Source organism: Frieseomelitta varia, unplaced genomic scaffold, assembly GCF_011392965.1.
Source record: "Frieseomelitta varia isolate USP_RPSP 00005682 unplaced genomic scaffold, Fvar_1.2 scaffold_309, whole genome shotgun sequence".
Taxonomy (NCBI): domain Eukaryota; kingdom Metazoa; phylum Arthropoda; class Insecta; order Hymenoptera; family Apidae; genus Frieseomelitta; species Frieseomelitta varia.
Window position 1 is genome coordinate 1 of NW_025110045.1, and position 14,881 is coordinate 14,881.

General features: G+C 35.2%; 2 non-coding genes across 2 annotated transcripts; both read right to left on the reverse strand.

The window, feature by feature from the left end:
* Positions 1 to 755: 755 nt before the first annotated feature.
* Positions 756 to 874, reverse strand: LOC122529809. The gene has a single exon (XR_006306857.1). It is a non-coding gene; the product is annotated as a 5S ribosomal RNA (ribosomal RNA).
* A 13,789-nt stretch (positions 875 to 14,663) lies between these two features.
* Positions 14,664 to 14,746, reverse strand: Trnal-cag. The gene has a single exon. It is a non-coding gene; the product is annotated as a tRNA-Leu (tRNA).
* Positions 14,747 to 14,881: the final 135 nt, after the last annotated feature.

Genomic DNA, 14,881 nt, shown 5'->3' on the forward strand with positions numbered 1-14,881 from the left:
ACTCCTTGTTGAGGTTATCCCTCCCTGCCGGATGACTATCTGGATCCGTGGTTATTTTTATAGTCACTTAGTTCAATGATTTGTGTTAGTTATTAGATGGGTTATGGTCTTTGGTCTATGATACTTTTTCTGCACACTGATATGCACCACACCATATACTTCACTAGGCGGACAAGAACGAGTGGGACGAAAACGAGTGTATTCAGTCCGGTATGGACGAGAACGGACGAGAACGAATGTATTCAGTCCGGTATGGACGTTGGTCGAGAATAGTGTCTTTTTATCTGAGTTTTATATATCTTTATTTTAATTTAATTTATTTCTAATTTTAATGTTGCATACGTGTAATGATATAATTTTCTACATTTTTACACGATTTCTCTTAATTTTTTCATTTTGTTCACTTTCGTTCTTTGAACTTTCTTCTATTTGCCACTATGCGATTATTTAAGAATGATAACTGAGAGAAATTATGTTTAACGAATGAAGAATTTGCAGTGGAACATCAAACACTATTTTATTAGTTTTTTATTTTACTTGGAAGTATCCTTTCTTTTCTAAAATATTTATAAAAAGTTCGAGTTAGCCGCATTTGTGTTCGAATGTACATACATAGTTGAAAGCATTTCTTCGAAATATTTAAAGGACTTATTAATATTTAACATAAAGTTATTTTAAAATTCGGATAAAATAATTATTCATAAGCAATCTGAAGTAGCTTCCAATTATTAAGAAAAAAAGAAAAAAAAAGAAAAAACCAACATCACACGGTGTTCCCAAGCGGTCACCCATCTAAGTACTACCCGTGCCCAGCACTGCTTAACTTTCGTGATCGGACGAGAACGAGTGTATTCAGTCCGGTATGGACGTTGGTTGAGAATACGGCCTTATTATCCGAGTTTTATAGATCTTTATTCTAATTTAATTTATTTCTAATTTTAATGTTGTATAAGTATAATAATACAATTAATGTTGTATAATTATAATAATACATTTTCTACATTTTTATACGATTTCTCTTAATTTTTTCATTTCGTTCATTTTCATTCTTTGAATTTTCTTCTGTTTGAGAATTTTCTAATTGGATAGTAATCAATTACTTTGTAATCATTGCTGTAATCAATTACCAAAATTGCAATCATAATCATTAATCAATTAATCATTGTTAAACTAAATCAATAAATTTGATTAATTTTTGTAATATTTAATCGGTAATCGGTAATTTTTAAAATATTATTAAGAGATTGATTTATATTTTATTATTGTAATTGTAACCTGTATTAGTTACTATAACACAAACGTGTCAATCACGTAGGGTTCTGTTATTTAATATAACTAAATGTTGTTATTATATTATTATATCTGGTTTGAGTAATAGTTCCACTAGTAGACCAAGCATAAAGAAAATATTTAATAATTAATATTCTTTTGCTGGGTAATAGTATCTGTATTGTTGAATTTAAAATAATTTTTTAAAATTTATGGTTCTCTGATATATTTTTGATACAAGAATGAATGCATATCATAATGAAGAATCTCGAAACTTTGATCATTCGGCAAGTTTATTGTTAAAGTCTATTTTCATCAAATCATACAAAAGATTACATCAATAATAACTCAAAAACTATGCATGAGACTTTCGATTGATAGAAAATTTTTTGAACACATCTTGATAAAATTTTAGGGTCATACACATTGCAAAACAATGCAAATAATAAATATATAATTCTTACAAAATATACACGGTATTTTTAACAAAAGTAAACTGACATAATCATAATCAAAAGTGTAATCATTTTGTGATTAATGATTTCGATTGCCACCCTTATTCATTAATCAATAATTACTGATTATCAGATAATATTCTAACTCCGCAATTGCCTAACTCTGGTTACACAGCGAATACTATTTAACTTTAGTTGCTGGCAATCGAAACGTGACTTTATTGTTTGTATTCTATGAAATTGAAAGATGAACTGCACGCCGGTGATGCTCGACTAACGGGACACGGTTAGCAGCCTTATTCACTTTCGATCAGCGCAAATTTCAAATTCTAGACGGTGCCAAGATTTTTGCGGAATCGATGCCACCGTTCGACCACTCGTATCTTTTCTGGGAAATTCTGATGTAATCGCCTCGCGTCTTGGATCGGGATTACGGTTGTTGAATTTTTTATGAGAAAGTCACGAAACCCTATGAAAATAGATTTCATCGCACCGCGTTCGTCTTGCAAAAGAAGACGTAGGAACCTGAATACCACCGCGCCCATGACGGAGTCCAGCAAACACGAAGGAGTGAACAAAAACGCGAGACCGTTGCCATAACGATCAATTTTACTTGAAGAATTCTCAGAGTTGTCAGCTGAAAGCGTCGATGCGTATGAGCTGACTATCGGATAACCGTGAAAGTTGAATATAGGCCAGATAGAACCGACGCGACGAATGCGATTTCGTGACATGATTTCCTCGCTTTCTGCCCACTAACACCCAATCTTCGTCTCTCTACAAATACCAGTTTCATCGCCTCGAAGACAAAGAAAAGTAAAAGACTCGCGTGAGTCTTGAATCGAAAGGTAAGACCGTCAAAATGGAAGCTGATGGAGGAATTTATACAAGAATTTCAAGGCAACATGTTCTCAAATCAAAAAGGACTGGCATAGTTAATTTTGTTGAAATATTTTTGTGAAAACAAAAGGACACGTTAATAAAATTTGTTTCCATACATAGTTTATTGCATACAAAAGTATTTGGGGATGTTTGTTGCGGGATAGTGCAAGGTGATAGATTGTGGTAGACTCCCATTCGTGGTTAACTGAGTTTATTTAACGAAGTTACACGAGATAAACTCGGAAGACGCGGTGAACATGTAGACAATCGATGTTCACGTCGCGAGTATATCTGTCCGTCCGTATGACGGTATATCTATCACTCTCTTCTGACTGTCCGAATTTTTCTCAAAGTGTTTTCCAGATGGAGATCTAGGTGGCCCTTAGGAGTCCTAGAGTTTACGACGCTTCGCAGAAATGCTATTGTAGCTGAATTTCTAAAACAATAAGTGCAGACGTCCGGTCTTTACGCACTGTAAAAACTAAACCTGGACTTTGCAATTCAATAACGCAGGCGACACGTGAGTCGTAAATTCTCCTAACTTCTTGTCTGAGAAAACGTCTTTTCTCCGACATCTGCTAGCCGCTACAAGTAATGTGTACAGTAGCAATTTCTAACGAGTTATTCGGTAACAAAAATTTTAGAATCAAAAAGATATTAGTCTGTGAAAATTTTGTTTTGTAGCTGTATTTTATTTAAACAAAATATTAAATATTTTTAATACAATTTTTATTTAAATATTTTATATTAAATATTTTTATTTAAACAAAATTTAAATATTAAATATTTTTAAAAATAGATGTTCTTTCCTAATGTTGGCAAGACGTCGTTCGATAACATTCTAGTAGTTACAAGGATGTTTTATTCATTTTTCTAATAACAATCGACCATTAAATGCAGATTAAAGAGCACTGGAATTATAAACGTATCGATATTTTTTTCACTCTCGAACGTTTATATTTTTGTATTATTATTATACTATATAATACTATAATATATATACTAACATAATATAATAATATAATAATATAATATAATATAATATAATATAATATAATAATATAATATAGTATACTATACTTTATATATTAACTATACTATGCTATACTTAGTATACTATTAATATACTATATATTATATATTAACTATACTATACTACATAATATATATATATATATATATATATATATATATAAATTATACTATATTATATTATATAACGCATATTAACTATACTATACTATATTATATAACGCATTATTGGAAATTACTATCATGTACATTACTTTTATATGTAGTGAATTATTTATAAAAACAGATTTTGTTAATATATTATTTGTTTTTATCAAGATCTCGCGAAAAAACTAGGTATTTCAATATTTTTTTTATTCACTGTATACAGGGTGTGATACGTCTCAATTGTCAACTTTGCCAATACACGTATTGGCGAATACACGAATAGTCGACTCGTCTTTGTTTCACGATATATATATGTATATAGACAGAACTACTAATAGTTATCGAGTTAGAGCATTGTTTCCATATTCATTGAAATGTACGTAATTTTTTTTGTATGAGGTTACATGAAATCGGAGATGTATTTAAGCGAAACTGACATGATAGCAAAAATCAAAGAGAATGCTACTATCATCAGTGGCAATCTTGCTTATTTATACTTTCGATGTTTTCGAGTACATTCATCATGAAAAGATGTTCGGTGACAAGTATAGTTACCATATAGTAAAAATATTTGTATACGCTATTAAAGTAAAATTTAAAATAAAAAACATATTCGTAATTTTAATACATTTTAGAATACTTTGGGACAAAAAAAGAAAATTGTTATCAATGGTAATTATATATAATTTTTTCGTGAAATAACACAATTTTATAATAAAATATGATTTAAAAGAACAATTGGAAAATTTTGTCGTTCTAATTTCGTAATTTATTTCAATTTTACAGCAAATGCTTACTTACTTCGCTTTTGTCGAGTATACTTCGTCGCAGCTTAAAAATAATTAAGCACACAAATGCACGTTTCCAAAATAATTAAATAACTAACTATTAATTAAGATTAGTTAGTATCTCTTGTGGCTTATATTACTTTCTCTCTTTTTTTTTTTTTTTTTTTTTGCTCAAAATGATTTTCCAAAAATGTTGATAAAGTCTAAACGATTGAGACTGAAACATCCTGTACATCGCTATATATTTAGACAAAATGCTCGTGCTCGAAACGACGAAGGTTACGACCAGTTTGCTCGTTTGATCTCTGCTGATTGTTGGTGTTTCGTTCACGTTATTAGGGTATCGTCCCTTCCTACACGCGATTATAACTTTATCGAATCGATCCTATCGATATTACCAGCTCCTCGCAAATTCGCAAAGTTCCAAGTACGCTGAATAACAGGTTTACCGCGCTCTTCCTTCGTAGCGAGGCATCGTAAGGACAATCGTGGTCATCAATCTGGAACCTTTCAAAATGTTTCAAACTGGCCGAGCTCTTCCTCGACATTCTTACGTCGTGTCACGCGTTAAATGCGATAAACAACAAATGACAAACGATTCGATTTTGGATATTTCGGATAATTAAAACAGGCTCGTTCCAAGCGCATTTGCGACCAAATCATGCAAATGTTTGAAACGTGTCGGTGCAATTTTCCAGATAATCGAGTTTATACGCAATAACGTGAAAATGAAATAAACTTTTCCGTTTATCGAAGAATCCGTGAAATTAGCCGATAATCGAAATCGATCGGATTAATTCACTCCTAGAACATGGAGATAGATATTACGCGTGCAGATCGATCCTGCGATTCTGTCTGTCGCCTATTCCGGTATTTGATTAAATTTCGCTTCCACGTCTGCTTTACGTAGATACCGTTATCTGCATGTACACACGTGTTTCTCCTTATTAGTTTATAATACTAATTCCTTCTCTTTTATCGACTGAGTCTTTTATCGGAAAGAGTCAAGTTCCTGAATATGGATTAGACGACAGACGTGGGAGACTCCGTTAGCATTAGGAATTAAACGACTCGCGATTAGAGTTGTCAGATAAACAGCTAATGCACGCGATATTCAGCTTATAGCGATATCGAATTTGTTAATCTCATTGCTAGAGATTTTGCGCGTTCCATGAGACAAATATAGGATGTATCGGTTCGGACGGTACAACCGATAGATTCCTTTGTGAAAAAATTGAAAACGATTTTCCATTTAAAGCCTCGAGTTTATTTTACTTTACGAGATATGAAAATTAGTCATATAGATGTTGGATGACCAGCCCGGACAATATTGAATTTATGCAAATACTGACAATGACTAGTAACAGTGGACTGTGAATAGTTAGTCATACATAAGGGCAAGATTCAGTAGTTGGTCATTTATGCTTCTTCCCCTTCCACTTGACGATGATAACCAAATATATATAAGGACATGTTTTAGAGACATTTGAGAGCATAAAACATTCTAAATCATTATAGAGACATTCTAGATCATTATAGAGACAGTCTATCATTAAATCTAAATCATTATAGAGACATTCTATATCATGAAGAGCATAAAACATTCTAAATCATTATAGAGACATTCTATATCATTAAAAGCATAAAACATTCTAAATCATTATAGAGACATTCTATATCATTAAAAGCATCAAACATTCTAAATCATTCTACATCATATTCAAGAAAATTAAACATTGTAAATCATTCTATATCATTCTGTTTCATCACACGACCACTACTGTAAGGGAATAGATTCTTCTAAATTATAAGCGTGTTAACTCCATTACACAGAATCCAACATAGACGTCTTGCCATGTTTTAGACCGAATTTGAAGAACTTGTGCAAGACTATACAGACATTATCAAAACATTTAATCAAGAATATAACATTGATTAGCGCTTATCCATGCTTCCGTGATTCGGCGAGCAAGAATTTGTTCCACGACAAAATGGTCGACATGGTTTTGAGTAATCTTTCCATTAAGTTTTACTTCCACTGACATGCAGTATCGAAGAATATCGAATAATTATACTTATAGTATAGTATAATTTATTAAGTCTAGTATAATTTATTAAGTATAGTATAATTTACTAAGTCTTATTAAATCTTTCCATTAAGTTTTACTTCCACTGACATGCAGTATCGAAGAATATCGAATAATTATACGTATAGTATAATTTATTAAGCCAAAAGCTTCAAATGGAAAATCGTTACTTTAGATTTTCGAGTTAATTAATTTTTCCACAAGGAATCCACCCACGCTCGTACTAATATCCTCTGTACATTAGCATATTAATTAATATCGTAGTTTCTAGTTGTTCGATTGTTCGCGCTCTCAGCACTATTTTCCGCGTCTATTGACTTCCTCTTGCGATCCACTCCACTGACCTTCTTCGTCGCGCTAGATTCATTTGTATCGGAAGATAACGCTTTGGTACGTGATACTAGAAATTTGCACGCATCAGCTCGCAAATACTTGAACGTTAGATGACGACCTATTTTAGATCAACGTGTTTTTCTGCTGTTCTTTTCTCAAAAATTTAAAATGGCAACGAGGCATAGTTCGGCATTTTTCGAATAAAATTTTACTCGTATATTTCAAATAAATTCTTCGAATAAAATTTTATTTTAATTAAAATTTTATTATTTCAATCTTTCTCTAAACATCGACCCTCAACGCTGCTACAGTCAGTCCAACGAGGCGAGTTAGAAAACGTAAACAAAACGTTTACATGATCGGTCTTTTAGCTGCAGATAAGAGACCGTGAAACCTCGAAATAATCGATTTGGTATACATTTACTTCCTCGAACAAAATCGTTATTCGTTATTTACGAATAAATTTGACAGATTTATTCGTTGTTGGAATAAAATATGCCCAACTCTGCAATGACGTAATAGGAATTAAGCATTTGTGATTCATGGAGTGATTCTGAATGGAGAACCGAAAGGAACGACGGAATGAAGCGGAGATCAGGTAAGAGAGAGTACAGATCATTAACCCCGGTGGTGTATGCGCGATCAATTAATCCTCGTTATTGGCCTGTAGAATGGCTTGTACGGCGCGTAAGGTGACGCGAGCTTTTCCAAACGAACGATTGAGAATCTCTCTATTGGCGGTTTCCCACGTGTGAGAAAACCCATCGGCAGAGTCGCGCACGGTCTCCGTGGATTTGATTTGACGCCGGTGCGGAAATATCGCGTAATATAATTAGTCTCGACTGTGCCGATGTGCAGGGGGAATTCGCTTGCGTACGCCGCGACGCCGGCATGTAACGGTAACGATCAAGCAAACAAGGCTGCACCGTTCGAAGTTCTAAAGTCCAGTCAAGTTCAAGATCTCGGCGCTGAAACGTAACGTAAGGCACGAACGGCGCGGACCGCGAAGGGAAACAAGGAGAGGAGAGGAGATGCTAAGAGGAGCGTAGGATGGACGAATGACCGAAATAAAGATAAATGGAAAAGCGACTAGCCTGCACAGCTTGATGTCAGTTCGGTGACATAAGCGTGTTTGCACGCGAGCCACGTCGTGCCTCTGCCGTAATTGTCGATGAACTCATTATTGGCTCGGCGCACTTTCGTGACGCGGCGAAAACGGACGCGCGAGAAGATTATTCGGGTTAACAACGATCGTTCGAGCTAAACGACCGGTCGCCCGATGAATACTTTACATCGGTGACCGCGAATCATCGCGTCACGTGCTACGTGTAGCTTCGATTCTATTATCACTTTGACCGTGTTGTTCGTATCCTGCCCGAGACACCTTCTTCGGAAATCTAAGGGAACTACGCATCGCTGATCAACGATCGTAATCGCGATCATCGTTGCAGAATTTAATTTAGCGGCCCGACAGAACCGAATTAATCACTGCTTCCATCACGCTGTTTTGATAATACAGGAAGACCTTTTTATTGCGTGGACACGACTGGAAAAGAATCTAAACGCGTGAACTAAGCAGATTTCTGTGCGTCGTACACCTCGAGTAGGCTTACGTTAGCTGTTTAGAGTTAACGCAGCCACGATTTCTGCCCGGTCATGCAATTAATGCTTCTTCAAATACAACTCAACAACGTGGAGGACTCTCTTTCAGGTATCCCGATGCTCGTCCGCTCCTTATTATCGCGTTCGTTCCTGCAAACGGTACATTCGCGTCGGTATTCCGTGGAAATTCTTTCGCTCCGCGTTCACGGTTGTTTCAACCGGCCAATTATCACGCCAAATTATTCACGTCGCCGTGGTAGAGACACTTGGTAGTATTTAAGACGCCGGTAAACCCATTTCCGGCCATATCGAAGCAATTCGTCGACACGCCGTGCCGCCACTCAATACGCGTATAATTAATATTCTTCGTATGCAGCCATGCGTTGAAAACGGTCAATCGGGTCACCAGGATATCAACTTGGTATTTGGATCATCTCGAGGCATCTCTACCGACCGTGACTGTCTTTAGGAACGTTTAGCATTTCCCTCACGGAAAATATTCCTCCTCTTTGTCGTTACTTGCCGAGCGAGGTTCCCATTCTCTCTAACGCGGCGAAATCACAAAGTCCTTGGGAACAAGCTGCCGAGAGGACGTCGAATCGCAGCTAAAGTCTTCACGGTTGCTACTTACCAACATACTTGTAACTCGTCATTTTTCCCCTCCTTCCAGTTATCGTTTAACCTAAGTTCTGTCGTTATCCATCGCGTACCTCGAACACCGTAGTTAGCCGTGTCGTTGAGAATCTTGTCGTTTTCGTGGGCCAGATACGACCAGGTATTTTATCTTTTATCCCTCGCCACAGGCTACCATCCCACGTTCGCGAAATGAGAAATTTACCAAGAATCTCGAAGAACCGATGAAATCCCTGTGGCTTGTTCATCCAATGGCGTGCGTCATTATGAAAATGCACCCATCTTTTTCATCGTTAACTCGATACGACTGCGTTCCACTCGTGTTCGCGTCACGATTGCGTCGAATCACTACTCGACTTTGAACAAACGACTGTGATCAACGCGACGCACATAGGGACGCTTCGACATAAAAATAAATCGAGAATCCTCGTTATCGTCGTGATACGTATTTATCACGTGTGACAGGGTTAATTGAAATGAGCCAGAGTACGGATAGTATTAGATTGAATGGCTTGGTCACGCTTTCGACGTTACGCTTCAACAACGGTGTTTAGAGCTGACACGGGGTTTCGCCGAACCTTTACGAACCGATGGAGAAGAATCAAGGGTTAAGCGTTGATTCGTGCAACCATCCGCCCGGTTATCGCCGCTCATCTCCGGAAAAAACGGCTTTTAACAATCACCCGTGAACGTACACGAGAGGCTCCGTCCCTCGCGCGGCTTATCGAGATTCCAGCACGTTTTCAAGCAGCGGGATTATCTTTCAGCGAAACCGCCTAAGGAGCCAACCCCGGTTACCTCGTGGGTGGATAATTTATCGCCCAGGTGGCCGGCTAGATTTTCCATTGTTTCGGAAAATTGAAAATCATTGCTCTAATCTCTGGCATTTCGAGACGATGAATTCCAATTCAATATTTGTCGCAAATTTTTTATTGCTCGCCAACCTCGTGGGAACGACACCACGCTTACAAGTGTGTACATTCAAGCAGGTTCAAGTGTTCGTGATTAGCAGAGGTCAGCCTCCACGACTCGTTCAGCAGCCGCAAACGCGGAATTTAATCGGACGAGTCGATCTTTCATCGTTTGCGCGAACGTATCTAAAAGTAGGTCCCCTGAAAACAGAATCTCGATATCGAAAGAGCGAGCGTGATGCTGGAGAACACGCGACCCGTGGGCCGCTATGCTCGCACGAGTTCGCATATTCCAGTGGTAGCGCGCGCCAGATGGTCCTCCGCACGCGAACCAATGCGCCATTTAATTGCATTCGATGGTAACAGACAGATAGCGCATTCCTGCCCGTTTCAATGAATTTTTCTTTAAGACGATCAATTCATCGCCGTTCGCGAACAATGCCGCGTGGCATAAGAATGGATCGAATCAATCGGAAGTGATTGAAATAGCGCTCTATTATTTCTTTTATTCGAAAATATCGTTTCTTACTAACGTCGATACTAACGTTCACTCTTAGAAGCGTTTCAACACAGCGTTGATATGTATCGCGATGTTAAATGGGTTGAAGAAGTAGTCAATTACCAGCTGTCGCGTGTTCTGCATATCCATTTCGATCTTTAGACATTTTATTTGTCAGAATGTTAGTTTATTAGAACATGTATCCACTATGACCATGGCTTTATAGCAAGATCTGCACGTCTGGCGTTTACAGGACATTTCTCCTTAACGATGCTCTAAGAAACGAACCGATACATTCTCTCGTCAATAGTCATTACGCTTCCGTTGTATAATCTAATTGACGATGTCTCGAACGCCTAATGGAATGTTGATCTTGATTTGTTAGCAAATCGCTTACAATCGTTATGCACGGTGTCTCATTTAAGTGTGATTGCCTTTTCTAATTGTGAAAATCTAAAAAATATTTTATATGTAATATAAATGATATTAAGTGGCAATATATCCTGCAGGCATTATTTTTTTTAAATATTGTTTCTTCCGAAATTTTCAAGATCATCCATGCTTTGTTTCTTTTATAACCAGCGATCGAAATTAACAGGTTCTTTTCGTTTGTAAAAAAGTTCTGCTCGGATTTATATATTTTAGATTTATATATAAAAAAATAGCTGTATTTGTGGAATTTTTATAGACAAAGAAGTGTTACATTTAAAAACACTTTTGAATAGTGTCTTCGTGGAAAAGATATTATAGAAAAGTTTTCTGGAAACTTATTTTAGAACATTTAATTAAAAATTCATCTCTATATTTGAGTACTATTGTATTAGTAAAACCAATATTCATTAATAAATTACTAAATACAATATTCAGTGTATTTAGTACAAATATTGAGAATTTTTTTAATAAAGTGTCCTTTGACAGAAAAGTTTTTATTTTTTATTTTATAAGTTTTAGTCTGTCTTTTATCTTTAAGAACATTTATCTCTTTTTATCGGGACTTGTAACATAAGAATATTTCTCGAAAATGTTTTACGATTCATGTTCATGTCGAATAGAACCTATTTAAAAGTTCCTTAACTTACTCGATCCCTGCAAATAACTATATATTCTTTTTTTATTGCGTCGGGTAGCTCATGAAAAAATACATTCTATGTGAAATTTATAACTGAAAAGAACGAGGGTTTTGCGAGAGACGAGCACCTATAAATTTGAAGAAAATGTTTAATTTTGTATTTTTTAATACAAAAGGCATTTATTACTTATTTTTATTTAATATTCCTATTTTTATTAAATATTTTTAATATTATTTAATATTTTAGACGTTCAAAATGTTATTTTCCTACAATAGGCACTCTCGTTTATTTTAAGTTTAATCTCCATCCTGGGGGTTCAAAAAATTATTTGAAACTCATATCGTAGTATACATCTGAATATATTTTCTTCATAAAAAAAATTAGTAGTTATTTGAAGAAAAAGAACATTGATAACGGAAAAAGAACAACTTTTAAATAAAGTAACAGCTGCAGAATATTAACTATTTAATACCATTCGAGTTGTATAAAATGCATTAATGCATTCTTACAATTAAAAAAAGATATTTGGCAGTCGCATTTCAATGAGACACCCTGTATATATCCTGTGTAATACGACCTGTTTTCGTCGCAACACAACGAATCAAATTCGTCATACACTGGTATGTGGGAGTCGAGAAACATTTTCAAAAATTCCGACGATTACGGGGAATTAGGCAATCGGACACGGGGTTATCGAGGTTTCGTCGTGTTGGCAACAAGCGGAAAGTGGGTCCTCGCGGTCGCGGGAGGATGTTCGCGACAAGGCACCGCTACTGCGCCAGATGGTGTGAAACCTGCGGAATCATGCGCCTTTAGCGTGTAAACATAATTCGTGTATAGAAGCATCGCGCATCAATCTTAATCGCCGGGTTGCGAATCACGGTGTCGAGTATCACCAACAATAAATCCAGTTGTTTATACTATCCTCGGTGCAACGAGTTTCCAAGAGGCGCGCAATGCGGGTTCGGCGATGTAACTTTCCACAAAGGTGTATGGTCAGGCCATATGTCGTCTGTTATCTCGCTTAGTCCTTTAGCACGATGTTGCGAAAATTCATTCACAGAATCGAGAGAACGTTAGTTAAATTGTAGTGATAATCGAACTGATTAATCGAGAACGATTCAGATGACTCTGGTAATAATATCGGTATGAGGTTTGAAAATTTATCACGTTTTAATTTGCACTTTTAAATGACGCTTCCTACTGCTTCAAGATTATCACCTCGATCTTTATGGCCAATTTAATTGCATTAATGTTTCACTGCTAACGTAAATGAGTTGGCGAATTGATCACCTTGTTCCGTTCCCATGCTAGTCTCTGCTTTATCTATTTATAACTGTGCTCCATGATCGTAACTGTTACATTAGAGGTTAATGAATAAATAAATAAATGAAAATATTAATCTCAGATTATTAAGAAACCTCGTGTAACCTCAAGATAGCGAATCGCAAGAGGTCTGCACTGGAATTAATTGGAACACGAAAACCAATAAGTCAAACATGTCACGACTTCCTATCAGAAATGGAGTAATTCTTCAAGTCTTTTGTGCGCTTTGTGTGCAAATGATATCACACAATCGGTCCTCGCTACTAGCAAACAAAATGAGAAACGAGGCTCGGCTTCTTTTTGCCTTTGTCTCTTTTACTGTCTCTGAGCAAGTCAATGACTTGTTTATGCTATCGATGCTCTCCTGGTCTCGCGACTCGATCGTACAACATAGATCGCGCTTAAGAATTCGTGAATACATACTTGCACCGAAGTTCGCGACTATCCTACAAATTTGCAACGACGATACGAGCCTGCATATCATCAATCAAACGGTGAATGGTGTTTCTTGCTTCATGAGAGGATTTTCTCTTCGTCCTCGCTTGTTTAACTGTTAACTGAAACAGTTATCTTCGCCATTATTCTTTATCGTGAATATTAAAAACATAAAATACATGTGATTCGAATCAGCACGATAATTGATTGAATTTGAAATAAAATGCTGATTGAATTTGAAATAAAAGTTGTATTTGAAATAGTAAAGTTGAGTAGTTGAAATGCTCTTATTGAAATAATATATCGTTTGAAAATTTATCTTATCTGATGATGATAAATACAAGTATATTGAAATTATTTCTTTCAAACATATGAGTAAGTATATTGAAATAATATTGAGTATTGTATTGAAATAATGGTTGTTTAATGTGTATGAGAAATTATAAATTATTAATTCAAAATAATTGTTTACGCTGCGAAACTTGCATTGATTATTTCAAATATTATTTTTAACGATTACTATTTCAGAAGGAAATTAATTTAAAAAAGTATGGAGAAAATACAAATTTAAAATATTATTTCTAAATAATAAAGAAAGATAAAGAAAGATATTTCTAAATGATAAAGAAAGGAACGATTTTACGTAAAAATAATATTTAAATATTTCATTACATCAACGATAAGAGAAATATTCGTTTCAAATAACTATTTATCATGATCAAATTTATCATGAAAAATACGTAATTGAAATGCATTTTTCATGTACTTGTAAAATCAAATAAATTTCAAATAACATTTCAATCACTATGAAAATAAATAATTATTTCAAACAAACTGATGAAACTGTGCGATAAATGCGTTATGCGCATAAACTAATATCTATAAATACATTTATATTTTATTTGATATATTACTTGAATCAGCACTGTGATTGAATTACTAATATTTGCATAATAACAACTACACGTTTGAGTTTGACAATTTATTTGCATTCCGAGAACGATTATACTTTCAATTTGTTTTATTATTTTATTTAATTTTGATTTCATTTAATATGTAACAATCTTGAAGAAGTTTAAAAATATCGTGACATTGCAATTTATTTTTGGCACATCAGCGTGAGATAAATCAGAATGATTTCTATCGTTGATAAAAATGTAACAACTTTAAAAAAGTGGAAAAAATTCGAAAATTTGTCAGAAGTGGGATTCGAACCCACGCCCACAGAGTGGACTGCGACCTGAACGCAGCGCCTTAGACCGCTCGGCCATCCTGACTTGATCGAAGTTCTCTAAAATATAGTAGAAACTGGGATAATTATATCTATATTTAAAATTTAACATTTAAATGAACTAAAGTTTATTACAAGTAAAATTTAATTAAAAACAATTCCAAGTTGTGAAATAAACTAT